The sequence below is a fragment of the Salarias fasciatus genome, chromosome 5 (genome assembly GCF_902148845.1).
Source record: "Salarias fasciatus chromosome 5, fSalaFa1.1, whole genome shotgun sequence".
Lineage (NCBI taxonomy): Eukaryota > Metazoa > Chordata > Actinopteri > Blenniiformes > Blenniidae > Salarias > Salarias fasciatus.
In genome coordinates, this window is record NC_043749.1 from 34,030,808 (window position 1) to 34,045,609 (window position 14,802).

Below are 14,802 nucleotides of genomic sequence, written 5' to 3' on the forward strand. Positions count from 1 at the left end.
GAATTTCCAAGCATTCTGAAATTTGTAAGAATGTGTGAAAATTCTCAAAGTCATGACAGTTCCCCGGAATGTAATTGTTTGTCCTGGAAAGATTTACGATGTTCTCATGATCTTTATTCACACCAAGAAGTGGACTCCAGCAGGACCAGCTTCATTAAAAACAGACACTCCATCTTAAAGAGTCCATTCACAGCATTCCAGAACAAGTCAAGTTTTCTCCATTCTTCACCCTTCGAGTCCAAAAGTCCTTCAAGTCCTTCAACACATGAGTAAGTGATGGGGGAATCAAACATGACAACTTCTGTTAGCAAGGCAACTGCTCTGCCAGCCGACCACTGACACGCACTAACACATCTATCTATCATCATTTACGCTGAACTAAGAACAAATCCCATCTTCTCCTCCTTCAGGCCTCCATCATCTCCATAGTGGGAATGTCGATGAACACCACCTCCAACTCCTCCAATGAGCAGCAGTATCCTGCAGTCTGCCAATTACTGATCTACAGTTACAACGGCACCAGATTCGTTATCCTGGTTCCTCTCTGCATCTTCATCCTCTACCAGGCCTTCCAACAATGGCGGCAACAGCGCTCCTTCAGCTCCACCAGTCATTCTGACATCTTCGCCTTCCACATCGCTGTCATGGAGATGTTCTGTGCTCTGGGGATCATCATCTATTACTGGGGTGACTTTGGTAATGTCCCCGTGTTGCACTCTGTTGGGCTGTATTTGATGGCCGTCAGTTATTTTGGACAGAGCCTCTTCCACATGCTCACCTGTGTGGAGCGTTACCTGGCTGTAGTTCACCCCATCACCTACAGGGGGCTGAAGAACAGCCGGGGGGTCCTGATCAGGAACATCAGCATCGGTTCTCTTTGGTTGCTGAGTTTCATTATTAGCTTTGTGTTTGTGCTGACTGATGAGACTTCTGAGACAATCACACTTCTTATCGTCTTAGGTTCCCCATTAGTCATCGTCTCCTTCTTCAGTGTCTCTGTTCTCTGCGTTCTCATTCGTCCAGGACCTGGGGAAAGAGGCGGGGACAGGAAGCGGGTCGACCAATTAAAGCTGAAAGCGTTTTTCACAATGATGGCCATACTGGGAGCCAATTGGCTTTGGTTTGGAGCCATTTTTACTAGCAGCATCTTGTTCAGTATATTCTCGGGAAGTGACCATTTCTACTGTTTAGTCCTGAATTCAGTGTTCTGGTTCAATCTACCCAGCAGTTTGGTTTCACCTCTGCTGTACCTGCACCGGACAGGACAACTAGCATGTTGTCCCAGTACCGGGTAAACCTGATATCCTGTTGGTGGTTTACTGTCTGGTATGAGATGGCGTGTTGGGACACACTTGGACAGTGATTAAAGCATTAGTGATTTGATTTCAGTGTGATTTGCTGTACATAAATATCAAAGTGCTTCCAAACAAAGTGAGTATCATTTCTGAGGATACAAAACCAACCTGAAAATGTAGAGTACTGGAAATGATTGGGTCAAGCAGACCAATCACAGCCCTTGTCTGGTCTGCGTCCTGCCAACTCATAACGCTGGATGTGTACTTTGAGCGATGCAGTGGCTTCATTCATTAGACATGATGCTGTAAATTAGACTTGTATGTGAAACTTGAAAGATAAGTTACTAGTTGTCCAGAAATGAGCATGGCAGCTTATTTGAGTAAACAGTTGTTTAGAACTTTATTTCTCAATCAGCAGTGTGGATGAACTGTCAGTAACACTTTACTTGAAGCACCCCTGTATAACACATTATAAGTACATCATAGCACTGTATAACTATAGTTAAAAACACTCAAAAGTGATCACAATGCTTTATAACATCAGGACCTATCCCTAAGCCTAACCCTAAATCCTATGCTGTATAGTGGGTTATAAAACATTGTGATCATTTATGAGTGTTTATAACCACTGATAATGTGTGATACCCGGTGCTTCAAATAAAGCGTTACCGACCTGTCAGTTGTAGTAACTTAAATTATTATGTTTGTCATCCAAGTTAGTGTTGAGCACTGCATTTATAAACATATTCTGCCAACTTTTAGTATCTGGTTTCATCAACTGCGTCAGAAATGTTTTGGCTTCTTGAACTTTATGAATTCTTCTATTTGTAGGCCTGGTGTGTTCTGAATGTGCCATCATTACAATGTAAATGTACAGATATGTGTGTGCATACGTGAAGAGTTTTCCTTCCTATGTTTTTGTTAGTGATGAAGTGTTTCATTTTAGTGTATTTCATTGATGCAGTTCCAGTCTCAAAGATGAAGTGTGAATAAAGCTTGACTGTTTGGTGAGTAATTTGGATGTTTGGCTGATTGTCTGACTCGCTGGCTCTTCCATTGGTTGGATTGATGGACAACCCCAGAGTTTCAAACACGTAACACCAACCTGAAGCCTCAAAGCTAAAGTTCTTATCAAAAGCAGAGGAAAGGAATAGATCATACTAAAAGGTTTTCTGTTCCTTCAAATGCATCATGCTCACCTATTTATCAATCCTGCTCTCAGCCCAGGCAACAGGGACTGAACTGGGAAGACTGTAGACATCCACTTTTAGTAAGACATGTCTCTCTGCCCATGACATGCCCAATTTGGTCAATGATGAAATGTATAGCCGACTTTCATCATTCAATCGCTGGTTGTCTAGATGGAGTGAGGAAAACGGAGTTATTTTTCTAAACAACTGGCGCACCTTCTGGGGAAAGCCTGGGCTCATCCGCAGGGACGGCATCCACCCAACTTTGGATGGTGCAGCCCTTTTAGCTCACAATATGGCTGATCGGCTTCGAACTCTAAATTGACAATCCAGCTATGAGCCCCGGGCGCAGAGCAGTCGTGTAGAACACTCCTCTGTTGATCTTGTTGATCTCGTCACTAATCCTGCTCCCGGATTTTTACAAGTCAAGCATGGAGGTTTACCTAGGCAAACAGAGACTGAGTCTGTCCAAAGTGCTCAAAGCATTAAAAAACAGTCAATGGGTAAAAAGCTTAACATCTGTACAAGACAAAATAACTTTTCCAGTAGGAAATACATAAAATGTGGTCTACTAAACATTAGAGCAATCTCCACTAAATCTCTGTTAGTTAATGACCTTATTGGTGACAATAACATTGATCTCCTTGCTCTAACAGAAACTTGGCTCCAGCAAGATGATTATGTGAGGCTCAATGAATGTACCCCTCCAACCTATGTTAATGTCACTCTCTAATGTCTGAATGTTATTCCCTTTAGTCCGTTCATTGCTTTTCACCTGCTGTCCCCCCCTTCGAGGGGGAGTCTTCTCCAGTTTCAGTTGCTGACTCCACTATTACGAAGGCCTATGAACAAGCTCCGTCCGGACCGGGAGGACACCCCTGTCGGTCCTGCCCGTGGACTGGCTTCGGTTCTACTGCTGGGATCCGTGGTTCTTGTGCTGGACCGTCCAACGAACTGTCCTCAACATTGTCCTAGGCTTTACTTCTTATTGTCTCATGCTAGCTGTTGCCAAAGCTGTCCGTCCCTGGGAGAGGGATCCCTCCATACTGTGGTTCTCCCCAAGATTTCTTCTTTTCCCACTGGGTTTTTGGAGTTTTTTCTTGCCGGATGTGAGGGTCAAAGGCGGTGGTTGCTTCGTTCTGTCTCGTTACTGTAAATATTGACATATTACCATTATGCTTATTCACTGTTTTTACTTTTACCGACAAATGTAACATCTTGAAGCCCTCTGAGGCAACTGTTGTTGTGATACTGGGCTATACAAAAATAAATTGATTGATTGAAAATTGATTGATGATCTCTGTTTGGGAACAAAATTGTGTCCGGGGGGGATTTTAATAAATATCCTAAAATGTGCAGGATTCACTCTACTCAATCTACAGCCTTTTAAAATCGTTGAGCCAATGCAATGTAGAGCTACGGTTAATTAGGGATGTACTTCAAGGCATCATGAATGGGTGGTGTTGTTAACTGTAACGTTCCTCTCAAGGAGTCACACAGTTAACAGAACATGAAGGACCACTGACAATAATGATATAGGTACGATAACAGAACAGAACTAACAAACATAACTTCACCAAATTTAGAAATGGTCAGGATCCCATATGTCCCCCCTGTTCTCACCTGACTTCCTTGTGTGTCTTCAGCTCAACCGGTTGTATGCGTGTCTTCCTGCACGTCTTTCTCATCTCATGTTTCCAATCCTATATCCTCTCCGCCGCCTTCCCTGAGTATTTAGGACCATTTTGCACTGGTTGCTTTGTGGATCCGGATCTGATCAACGGCAGAAACTTGCGTCATCCAGCAAGAGCTACAAGCATGGATGTATCTCCATAGATATAGCTACTAGCATTAGCCCCCATTTTAATAAACAGCTGTATTTCCACTGGATGCATTTTACTTGTGGCTTGACGCACCTCATGGCTGCAGCAGAGTCTCAAGTGATCTGATTGGACGAAAGATGATGGACTCGTAAAGCCGTGGACGACCAGCCACTGATCTTCCTAAATAAAAATTCCCCCTTGCACTCCGTAACACATATTTATCCGGTGGGAATGACAAAACTCCACTGCGGCGCTCCGGATCTGCTTGGATCTGGCAGAAATCCAGCCATTAATTACCAAGGCGGGCTAATTCTTGTAGCTATGCTTGCAGTTCCTGCTGCGTAATGTTCTGCTGCGCATTCATTCTGGATCCACAAAGCAACCATTCAAAAATGCTCAGAGGAGCAGAAAGACATGAAACCAGACTAGCAGTGAAGACTCCAAACTAAAAGCAGAACATAAAACAAGAACATCAGGACACGAGGCATTAAAACAGGCCAAAGCACAGCATCAGCAGCATCCTGACATTTCCAGGAGTGTGTGTGGAGGCGTCACCTCCTGTGGACATTTAGCTGCTTTGACTTGTTAAGAGATTGTTTTGAAACATGCAAATCAGTTTTGCTTGATTCCATCATCCTGACATTAATAACTCTGAAGACCCAGCGACTGGTTTAGTGTCACAGCAGGACTTCACAGACCAGGTGGGGCTCTATTCTCTACTTCAAACACTCCGATTCATTTTACTCTGTTTCTGCTTTTGTTGGTCATTTATTTAATAAATGTTAACACTTCAAATGTACTTTAAAAAGTTTTGTTGTTTTCTCCTTAAGGTCAAAATATAAAACAGTGAAATTTTATTCAGGAACAAAGAAATGTTAGGATTAAATAATGCAGGTGCATTGTGGGAGGTCGTTTTCATAAAGTACTTCAAAACTTTACAGTGATCAATTTTAGAACCAAATTTTAGATCACTGTAAAAATACACCTACATCCATATTAAAGAATGATAAAACTTGATAATCCAGGCGATGAAATGTTCTCAAATTATCTGACGGGTCACCAGGTTGGTCTTGAAGCTGGTTTTTGAAAGTTGTGGAATTTGTGAAAACGCTTTGATGTGGGTGAGGCAGTCGGATCAGAAAATATGATGCTTGGTTTCCTCTGAATGAAGAGCTTTTCTAGTTTCATATGGGTTGAGATGGAGCACATTGAGACAATGGAAGAACACAGACATTCATATGGACAGACCACCAAGTTGGATTGTTATTATAGTGACTGTCAACTCTCAAACTAGCAAGTCCAGCAAAAATATGGACTGGGATCAGGACCAAGAGGATCTGGACTGAAAGTCACGGCACTCTGGAGGAAATCATTGTTGCTGTTATCTGTCAACTGAGCATGAACAGGAGAACCATGCCCAATCACAGCATTTCTGCTGTCTTTAAGGACACGGAGCCCAACCATTTCCAGAAAGTGTTGTTTTTGCCCGTCCACACGGCAATTGAGTCAGAGCTTTTTCAGAAAATTCCACCTCTGAAGCTCTTTCCTAAAATATGTGTTTTCAGTGGCTCTGAGCTCAGTTGGTGGGCAGCTCTGGATGTGGTAAAGTGGTAAAGCGGTCATCTCTCAACCAGAAGGTTGTTTGTTCAGTTCCCCAACACCCTCTGTTCTCATGTCAGAGTGTCCATGGACGAGACACTTGTTCCTCAAATTGCTCCAAATGTCTGACTTCAGAGAAGTAGAATGTCGGCAAGTATTTTCTAAAGTTCTATTTGTAATTTGTGAGCAATAAATAAAAATTTGGAAAAATTCCTTAACTTCTGAGATTTCTACAATTTGGTGGCATTAAAGATCTGATCGGTACAGGATGGGTGATATTTGTGGAATTTCCAAGCATTCTGAAATTTCTAAGACTTTGTGAAAATTCTCAAACTCATGACACTTTCCCTGAATGTAATTGTTTATCCTGGAAAGGTTAAGATGTTCTCACAACCTTTATTCAAACCAAGAAGTGGACTCCAGCAGACCAGCTTCATTAAAAACAGACACTCCATCCTGAAGAGTCCATTCACAGCATTCCAGAACAAGTCAAGTTTTCTCCATTCTTCACCCTTCAAGTCCACACTTCAACACATGAATAGGTGATGGGGGAATCAAACATGACAACTTCTGTTAGCAAGGCAACTGCTCTGCCAGCAGAACCACAAGAAGACCACTGACACACACTAACACATCCATCTATCATAATTTACGCTGAACTAAGAACAAATCCCATCTTCTCCTCCTTCAGGCCTCCATCATCTCCACAGTGGGAATGTCGATGAACACCACCTCCAACTCCTCCACTGAGGAGCAGTATCCCGCAGTCTGCCAATTACTGATCTACAGTTACAACGGCACCAGATTCGTTATCCTGGTTCCTCTCTGCATCTTCATCCTCTACCAGGCCTTCCAACAATGGCGGCAGCAGCGCTCCTTCAGCTCCACCAGTCATTCTGACATCTTCGCCTTCCACATCGCTATCATGGAGATGTTCTGGGCTCTGGGAATCATCATCTATTACTGGGGTGACTTTGGTAATGTCCCCGTGTTGCACTCTGTTGGGCTGTATTTGATGGCCGTCAGTTATTTTGGACAGAGCCTCTTCCACATGCTCACCTGTGTGGAGCGTTACCTGGCTGTAGTTCACCCCATCACCTACAGGGGGCTGAAGAACAGCCGGGGGGTCCTGATCAGGAACATCAGCATCAGTTCTCTTTGGTTGCTGAGTTTCATTATTGGCTTTGTGTTTGACCATGAGACTTCTCAGGCAGTCACACTTCTTATCGTCTTAGGTTCCCCATTAGTCATCGTCTCCTTCTTCAGTGTCTCTGTTCTCTGCGTTCTCATTCGTCCAGGACCTGGGGAAAGAGGCGGGGACAGGAAGCGTGTCGACCAATTAAAGCTGAAAGCGTTTTTCACAATGATGGCCATACTGGGAGCCAATTGGCTTTGGTTTGGAGCCATGTTTGTAAGTAACACCTTGGTCGGTATGTTCCCAGCAAGTGACCATTTCTACTGTTTAGTCCTGACTTCAGTGTTCTGGTTCAATCTACCCAGCAGTTTGGTTTCACCTCTGCTTTACCTGCACCGGACAGGACAACTAGCATGTTGTCCCAGTACCGGGTAAACCTGGTGTCCTGTACTGTCTGGTATGAGATGGCGTGTTGGGACACACTTGGACAGTGATTAAAGCATTAGTGATTTGATTTCAGTGTGATTTGCTGTACATAAATATCAAAGTGCTTCCAAACAAAGTGAGTATCATTTCTGAGGATACAAAACCAACCTGAAAATGTAGAGTACTGGAAATGATTGGGTCAAGCAGACCAATCACAGCCCTTGTCTGGTCTGCGCCCTGCCAACTCATAACGCTGGATGTGTACTTTGAGCGATGCAGTGGCTTCATTCATTAGACACGATGCTGTAAATTAGACTTGTATGTGAAACTTGAAAGATTTGTTACTAATTGTCCAGAAATGAGCATGGCAGCTTATTCGAGTAAACAGCTGTTTCGAACTTTATTTCTCAATCAGCAGTGTGGATGAACTGTCAGTTGTAGTAACTTAAATTGTCATGTTTGTCATCCAAGTTAGTGTTGAGCACTGCATTTATAAACATATTCGGCCAACTTTTAGTATCTGGTTTCATCAACTGCGTCAGAAATGTTTTGGCTTCTTGAACTTTATGAATTCTTCTATTAGTGGGCCTGGTGTGTTCTGAATGTGCCATCATTACAATGTAAATGTACAGATATGTGTGTGCATACGTGAAGAGTTTTCCTTCCTATGTTTTTGTTAGTGATGAAGTGTTTCATTTTAGTGTATTTCATTGATGTAGTTCCAGTCTCAAAGATGAAGTGTGAATAAAGCTTGACTGTTTGGTGAGTAATTTGGATGTTTGGCTGATTGTCTGACTCGCTGGCTCTTCCATTGGTTGGATTGATGGACAACCCCAGAGTTTCAAACACATAACACCAACCTGAAGCCGCAAAGCTAAAGTTCTTATCAAAAGCAGAGGAAAGGAATAGATCATACTAAAAGGTTTTCTGTTCCTTCAAATGCATCATGCTCACCTATTTATCAATCCTGCTCTCAGCCCAGGCAACAGGGACTGAACTGGGAAGACTGTAGACGTCCACTTTTAGTAAGATATGTCTCTCTGTTTGGGAACAAAATTGTGTCCGGAGGGGAGATTTTAATAAATATCCTAAAATGTGCAGGATTCACTCTACTCAATCTACAGCCTTTTAAAATCGTTGAGCCAATGCAATGTAGATCTACGGTTAATTAGGGATGTACTTCAAGGCATCATGAATAGGTGGTGTGTTTAACTGTAACGTTCCTCTCAAGGAGTCACACAGTTAACAGAACATGAAGGACCACTAACAATAATGATATAGGTACGATAACAGAACAGAACTAACAAACATAACTTCACCAAATTTAGAAATGGTCAGGATCCCATATGTCCCCCCTGTTCTCACCTGACTTCCTTGTGTGTCTTCAGCTCAACCGGTTGTATGCGTGTCTTCCTGCACGTCTTTCTCATCTCATGTTTCCAATCCTATATCCTCTCCGCCGCCTTCCCTGAGTATTTAGGACCATTTTGCACTGGTTGCTTTGTGGATCCGGATCTGATCAACGGCAGAAACTTGCGTCATCCAGCAGGAGCTACAAGCATGGATGTATGTCCACAGATATAGCTACTAGCATTAGCCCCCATTTTAATAAACAGCTGTATTTCCACTGGATGCATTTTACTTGTGGCTTGACGCACCTCATGGCTGCAGCAGAGTCTCAAGTGATCTGATTGGACGAAAGATGATGGACTCGTAAAGCCGTGGACGACCAGCCACTGATCCTCCTAAATAAAAATTCCCCCTTGCACTCCGTAACACATATTTATCTGGTGGGAATGACAAAACTCCACTGCGGCGCTCCGGATCTGCTTGGATCTGGCAGAAATCCAGCCATTAATTACAATGGGGGCTAATTCTTGTAGCTATGCTTGCAGTTCCTGCTGCGTAATGTTCTGCTGCGCATTCATTCTGGATCCACAAAGCAACCATTCGAAAATGCTCAGAGGAGCAGAAAGACATGAAACCAGACTAGCAGTGAAGACTCCAAACTAAAAGCAGAACATAAAACAAGAACATCAGGACACGAGGCATTAAAACAGGCCAAAGCACAGCATCAGCAGCATCCTGACATTTCCAGGAGTGTCTGTGGAGGCGTCACCTCCTGTGGACATTTAGCTGCTTTGACTTGTTAAGAGATTGTTTTGAAACATGCAAATCAGTTTTGCTTGATTCCATCATCCTGACATTAATAACTCTGAAGACCCAGCGACTGGTTTAGTGTCACAGCAGGACTTCACAGACCAGGTGGGGCTCTATTCTCTACTTCAAACACTCCGATTCATTTTACTCTGTTTCTGCTTTTGTTGGTCATTTATTTAATAAATGTTAACACTTCAAATGTACTTTAAAAAGTTTTGTTGCTTTCTCCTTAAGGTCAAAATATAAAACAGTGAAATTTTATTCAGGAACAAACAAATATTAGGATTAAATAATGCAGGTGCATTGTGGGAGGTCGTTTTCATAACGTACTTCAAAACTTTTCAGTGATCAATTTTAGAACCAAATTTTAGATCACTGTAAAAATACACCTACATCCATATTAAAGAATGATAAAACTTGATAATCCAGGCGATGAAATGTTCTCAAATTATCTGACGGGTCACCAGGTTGGTCTTGAAGCTGGTTTTTGAAAGTTGTGGAATTTGTGAAAACGCTTTGATGTGGGTGAGGCAGTCGGATCAGAAAATATGATGCTTGGTTTCCTCTGAATGAAGAGCTTTTCTAGTTTCATATGGGTTGAGATGGAGCACATTGAGACAATGGAAGAACACAGACATTCATATGGACAGACCACCAAGTTGGATTGTTATTATATTGACTGTCAACTCTCAAACTAGCAAGTCCAGCAAAAATATGGACTGGGATCAGGACCAAGAGGATCTGGACTGAAAATCACGGCACTCTGGAGGAAATCATTGTTACTGTTATCTGTCAACTGAGCATGAACAGGAGAACCATGCCCAATCACAGCATTTCTGCTGTCTTTAAGGACACGGAGCCCAACCATTTCCAGAAAGTGTTGTTTTTGCCCGTCCACACGGCAATTGAGTCAGAGCTTTTTCAGAAAATTCCACCTCTGAAGCTCTTTCCTAAAATATGTGTTTTCAGTGGCTCTGAGCTCAGTTGGTGGGCAGCTCTGGATGTGGTAAAGTGGTAAAGCGGTCATCTCTCAACCAGAAGGTTGTTTGTTCAGTTCCCCAACACCCTCTGTTCTCATGTCAGAGTGTCCATGGACGAGACACTTGTTCCTCAAATTGCTCCAAATGTCTGACTTCAGAGAAGTAGAATGTCGGCAAGTATTTTCTAAAGTTCTATTTGTAATTTGTGAGCAATAAATAAAAATTTGGAAAAATTCCTTAACTTCTGAGATTTCTACAATTTGGTAGCATTAAAGATGTGATCGGTACAGGATGGGTGATATTTGTGGAATTTCCAAGCATTCTGAAATTTGTAAGACTTTGTGAAAATTCTCAAACTCATGACAGTTTCCCTGAATGTAATTGTTTATCCTGGAAAGGTTAACATGTTCTCACAACCTTTTTTCAAACCAAGAAGTGGACTCCAGCAGACCAGTTTCATTAAAAACAGACACTCCATCCTGAAGAGTCCATTCACAACATTCCAGAACAAGTCAAGTTTTCTCCATTCTTCACCCTTCAAGTCCACACTTCAACACATGAATAGGTGATGGGGGAATCAAACATGACAACTTCTGTTAGCAAGGCAACTGCTCTGCCAGCAGAACCACAAGAAGACCACTGACACACACTAACACATCCATCTATCATCATTTACGCTGAACTAAGAACAAATCCCATCTTCTCCTTCTTCAGGCCTCCATCATCTCCACAGTGGGAATGTCGATGAACACCACCTCCAACTCCTCCACTGAGGAGCAGTATCCCGCAGTCTGCCAATTACTGATCTACAGTTACAATGGCACCAGATTCGTTATCCTGGTTCCTCTCTGCATCTTCATCCTCTACCAGGCCTTCCAACAATGGCGGCAGCAGCGCTCCTTCAGCTCCACCAGTCATTCTGACATCTTCGCCTTCCACATCGCTGTCATGGAGATGTTCTGGGCTCTGGGAATCATCATCTATTACTGGGGTGACTTTGGTAATGTCAACGTGTTGCACTCTGTTGGGCTCTATTTGATGGCCGTCAGTTATTTTGGACAGAGCCTCTTCCACATGCTCACCTGTGTGGAGCGTTACCTGGCTGTAGTTCACCCCATCACCTACAGGGGGCTGAAGAACAGCCGGGGGGTCCTGATCAGGAACATCAGCATCAGTTCTCTTTGGTTGCTGAGTTTCATTATTGGCTTTGTGTTTGACCATGAGACTTCTCAGGCAGTCACACTTCTTATCGTCTTAGGTTCCCCATTAGTCATCGTCTCCTTCTTCAGTGTCTCTGTTCTCTGCGTTCTCATTCGTCCAGGACCTGGGGAAAGAGGCGGGGACAGGAAGCGTGTCGACCAATTAAAGCTGAAAGCGTTTTTCACAATGATGGCCATACTGGGAGCCAATTGGCTTTGGTTTGGAGCCATGTTTGTAAGTAACACCTTGGTCGGTATGTTCCCAGCAAGTGACCATTTCTACTGTTTAGTCCTGACTTCAGTGTTCTGGTTCAATCTACCCAGCAGTTTGGTTTCACCTCTGCTTTACCTGCACCGGACAGGACAACTGGCATGTTGTCCCAGTACCGGGTAAACCTGGTGTCCTGTACTGTCTGGTATGAGATGGCGTGTTGGGACACACTTGGACAGTGATTGAAGCTTTAGTGATTTGATTTCAACGTGATTTGCTGTACATAAATATCAAAGTGCTTCCAAACAAAGTGAGTATCATTTTCTGAGGATACAAAACCAACCTGAAAATGTAGAGTACTGGAAATGATTGGGTCAAGCAGACCAATCACAGCCCTTGTCTGGTCTGCGCCCTGCCAACTCATAACGCTGGATGTGTACTTTGAGCGATGCAGTGGCTTCATTCATTAGACATGATGCTGTAAATTAGACTTGTATGTGAAACTTGAAAGATTTGTTACTAATTGTCCAGAAATGAGCATGGCAGCTTATTCGAGTAAACAGTTGTTTAGAACTTTATTTCTCAATCAGCAGTGTGGATGAACTGTCAGTTGTAGTAACTTAAATTATCATGTTTGTCGTCCAAGTTCGTGTTGAGTACTGCATTTATAAACATATTCTGCCAACTTGTAGTATCTGGTTTCATCAACTGTGTCAAACATGTTTTGGCTTCTTGAACTTTATGAATTCTTCTATTTGTGGGCCTGGTGTGTTTTGAATGTGCCATCATTACAATGTAAATGTACAGATATGTGTGTGCGTACGTGAAGAGTTTTCCTTCCTATGTTTTTGTTAGTGATGAAGTGTCTCATTTTAGTGTATTTCATTGATGCAGTTCCAGTCTCAAAGATGAAGTGTGAATAAAGCTTGACTGTTTGGTGAGTAATTTGGATGTTTGGCTGATTGTCTGACTCGCTGGCTCTGCCATTGGTTGGATTGATGGACAACCCCAGAGTTTCAAACACGTAACATCAACCTGAAGCCGCAAAGCTAAAATTCTTATCAAAAGCAGAGGAAAGGAATAGATCATACTAAAAGGTTTTCTGTTCCTTCAAATGCATCATGCTCACCTATTTATCAATCCTGCTCTCAGCTGAGACTGAACTAGGAAGACTGCAGACGTCCACTTTTAGTAAGACATGTCTCTCTGTTTGGGAACAAAATTGTGTCTTGGGGAGATTTTAATAAATATCCTAAAATGTGCAGGATTTACTCTACTCAATCTACAGCCTTTTAAAATCGTTGAGCCAATGCAATGTAGATCTACAATTAATTAGGGATGTACTTCAAGGCATCATGAATAGGTGTTGTTGTTAACTGTAACGTTCCTCTCAAGGAGTCACACAGTTAACAGAACATGAAGGACCACTGACAATAATGATATAGGTACGATAATAGAACAGAACTAACAAACATAACTTCACCAAATTTAGAAATGGTCAGGATCCCATATATCCCCCCTGTTCTCACCTGACTCCCTTGTGTGTCTTCAGCTCAACCGGTTGTATGCGTCTCTTCCTGCACGTCTTCCTCATCTCATGTTTCCAATCCTATATCCTCTCCGCCGCCTTCCCTGAGTATTTAGGACCATTTTACACTGGTTGCTTTGCGGATCCGGATCTGATCAACAGCGGAAACTTGCGTCATCCAGCAGGAACTGCAAGCATGGATGTATGCACAGATATAGCTACTAGCATTAGCCCCCATTTTAATAAACAGCTGTATTTCCACTGGATGCATTTTACTTGTGGCTTGACGCACCTCATGGCTGCAGCAGAGCCACAAGTGATCTGATTGGACGAAAGATAAAAATAAAAATTCCCCCTTGCACTCCGTAGCACATGTTTATCTGGTGGGAATGACAAAACTCCAATGCGGCGCTCCGGATCTGCTTGAATCTGGCAGAAATCCAGCCATTAATTACAATGGGGGCTAATTCTTGTAGCTATGCTTGTAGTTCCTGCTGCGCATTCATTTTGGATCCGTAAAGCAACCATTCTCAGATGGTCCTTAAATGGCCTTCAGTTCACCCCAGTCTGTTGTCTACTCACCAGATGATCATTTATGTTGTCATGACAATGTCTCGTGTTCTCTTGTTTTTCTTCCTCATTTTCGACTCTCTGACACTTCCTCCAGCTCTTCCGGGAGGATCCTGAAGCGTTCACAGGCCAGTTGAGAGACATAATCTCTTGAGAGTGTCCTTGGTCTTCCCTGGGGCCTCCTCCCTGTGGGACATGCCTGAAACTCCTCCTAAGGGAGGCGTCCAGAAGGCATCCTAAACAGATGCCTGAGCCTCCTCAGCTGGCTCCTCTGGATGTGGAGGAGTAGTGGCTCCACTCCTTGGTGACTGAGCTCCTCACTCTATCTCTAAGGGAGCATCCAGTCACCCTATGAAGGAAGCTTATTTCAGTCACTTGATTTTGGGATCTTGTGTTTCGGTCATGACCCAAAGCTCATGACTTATCGATTAAGGTAGGAGTGTAAATTGATACGCAAGTCGAGAGCTTCGCCTCTCGCTCAGCTCCTTCTTCACTACAGCAACGGACCGATACAGTGAATGCATCACTGCAGACCCTGCACCAATCCAATTCATGCTCCATCATAAACTGTTGGTGCAGGAAAACTGAGTTTTTGTCTCCACAACCACTCGGGTGCGCTTGACCTGCTGGTAGCCGTCAGCTGCTTCAGGAGTCCCACGAGCCCATAAGACTCAATAGGACTCTTT

The 14,802-nt window shown here is 43.1% G+C and overlaps 1 long non-coding RNA gene across 1 annotated transcript; it reads right to left on the reverse strand.

Annotated features, from left to right (window-relative positions):
• Positions 1–1,841: 1,841 nt before the first annotated feature.
• LOC115389255 (uncharacterized) lies at positions 1,842–14,494 on the reverse strand. The gene is made up of 3 exons (XR_003931553.1): positions 14,415–14,494; positions 13,553–13,555; positions 1,842–1,854 (listed from the first exon to the last, which is right to left on the reverse strand). It is a non-coding gene; the product is annotated as an uncharacterized LOC115389255 (long non-coding RNA).
• Between the last annotated feature and the right edge of the window lie 308 nt (positions 14,495–14,802).